Source organism: Taudactylus pleione, unplaced genomic scaffold, assembly GCF_031769625.1.
Source record: "Taudactylus pleione unplaced genomic scaffold, aTauple2 ptg000201l, whole genome shotgun sequence".
NCBI lineage: Eukaryota > Metazoa > Chordata > Amphibia > Anura > Myobatrachidae > Taudactylus > Taudactylus pleione.
In genome coordinates, this window is record NW_028284603.1 from 38,897,501 (window position 1) to 38,900,015 (window position 2,515).

The following is a 2,515-nucleotide window of genomic DNA, read 5'->3' on the forward strand; positions in this document are numbered from 1 at the left end:
GCAGGGGGACAAAAGCAGAAAGTGATCCTCATCCGATTAAAGATAATTACTGCAGTTATCTGAGTGGAGTTTGCTCTGATCAGTTTGACGTGTCTTTCACGTCAATCTTGGTGGTAAGGCTGGAAAAGCTACTGGGGACATTTCATTGGTTCCCGTCATCTTAAATAGGCAGAGATATTCTTCCCAGTCCATTTTACCCATTCCGGTGTAATGTAACCCTAGCTCTCTCTTTTGCTGGAATGTCTCAATCTACTCATCCTAAAACAACACTAACTGCCATCTTTAAAGCCTTCTATACATCCATGGCAGTCCTATCCATCATTTCTCTTTTCAAGACTATTTTCTTTTAAAGCCCAGACACCAGTCGAGTAATTTTTTTTCTTTACTGAGCTGGTAAAATAATTGACACTGATCTTTTTTTGACCTTCATCTCTAACATACATTTTGTATTCACACAGTTTACAAAGTACATTTTTGTTGCTTTCAAAATTGTGCTGTCATCTGGAAATCGTTAGATTGTATATGCTCTTTGAATTGCAAATGAAGGCTTGCAGAAGTGAAAGAATCTTTTTTTTTTTTAAAAAATAGTTTCATTTAGTGCTAAATAATTCAGCTGGATGGCACCTGTTAAAATACAGTGAAAAGCAGGAATAGCAGCTCTTTTAGCAAACGTTCATTTTATGGGAACATGGTGAAAGCACATGTATTGCGTGAAATTCACCTAAATATATATATATATATATATATATATATATTCCACAAACACGGGAGGCGCTCAGACATTTATAATGCTTAAACCCTCACCAGAGGGATTTATTCGGTGCAAAGTGTGATTCAACGTTTCGGGGCTGACACCCCTTCCTCAGGTCATGTTGTATATATATATTTGTGGATTATATGGAGTGGGGGCATTTAACCCACGAGGTGGGCAGAGAGCAAGTTGGGCTATATGCTCCACGGTATCAGAGTGCCGGAGGAACACATGCAGTATATATATATATATACTGTATGTATATATATATATATATATATATATATATATATATACAGTGTATACTGCTGTAGCAAATGTTTTTGATCCGAATACCAGATACTCAATTTTCCCACGCATCCATCTAGGGGTTTATCCTAATCAGATAACACCAGATAACAAACACTACAGGTAGGATGTTTACACAGATCAGGTGGCAAGTGGGTATTATTTATATGCTCTTGTAAAGTATATAACTATATATATCAGTTTCTAAACATGTGGAATGTTTAACATTATACAATATTGATCAGATAATTTTTAAGCTTTGTTAACCTAGATTTATGAAGTGTAAGTAGCTGGGGAATCTGCCCACAAGTAAACCCAATTTTATACATATAAGCAACTTTCTTTGTAAGTTACAATAGTGAACATGGTATATTGCTAACAGCTCACTACATGGTAGTGCATTAGTGACATGTACAATTACAGTTGTCTAATGTTTGCTGATTTACACAGATACAACATAAATTCATAATTGCAATTGTTAATTATAATGTGTCTATTTCTTGTAATTTACTGACAGTCCTGCCATTCACCATCAGTACAACTATAGTAATTGTATATATAATATACGGTATACTCATTATCCTTCATGCATAACGCAATTTGTTTTTTTTTATATATTTTTTTTTCATTCAAATACATTTATGTAATGCCATGACTACAATATTTTTGTCATTATGGTGTTTAGGATAAGGACATTATTTTGGCTTTTATATTATTTTAATGTGTTAATAAAATTTTATGGTACAAGAAAATCATAGTCATGCAAAACTAAACTGTAGCATAGTAATATTAATGAATGAATACAGATTTGTTATTTCGGTGATTTCCATGTTATGTAGCTATGTATTACAGTGCGTATAGCCAATATAGAAAGTGTGATATAATTTATTAAAATTTGCTTTGTAAAGCTTGTTGTTTAGCACAATATAAACATTGATAGCGAGGATGTGTTATGGGATGATGGTAGTCTTATATTGGTAGCAAAGCGAATTAGGTCTAAGGTAGCCCTTAAGCCCATTGGTAATTAACGTGTCATGCAATTAGCTGCACCCATCAATAGTGTTAAACAAGAATTCAATATAAAATAGCGTTTGGTGGGTGAGGGAAGGCGCAATGTACGTTCTAATGAGTGATTTTATATCTACAAGAGCCAAACTCAAGTAAATAAGTACAATACTACAAGCAAGTAGTGTAAGGGATGGCACACATGACTTTATTGCTGGCATCCTGCTCAGTGCCCAGAAATCAAACAGTATAGCAGATACTGTAGTAAATGACATTGTCTGTGCTGCACAATTACGATCTCCACACACTGGGTATAGAATGGAAAGTAAATAGCATGGCGCCCTCTGTTGCCAATCTATTGCATTGCGGGTTTTTAAGTATAAAGAGGATCCAGGTTATTTTTTTTCTTTATTAAGAAAGACATTATATTGTGTTCTGTGAGGGAAAACACAGGAAAGACACAGAACCAAG

The 2,515-nt window shown here is 34.4% G+C and overlaps 1 protein-coding gene across 1 annotated transcript in view; it reads right to left on the bottom strand.

The window, feature by feature from the left end:
• The window catches only part of PAX1 (paired box 1), a 10,536-nt gene extending 10,515 nt beyond the window's left edge, over positions 1–21 (bottom strand). The window contains exon 1 of the mRNA XM_088477565.1: positions 1–21. This exon is cut by the window's left edge and continues 193 nt beyond it. The gene's annotated coding sequence lies outside the window, so the exon portion shown is untranslated.
• Between the last annotated feature and the right edge of the window lie 2,494 nt (positions 22–2,515).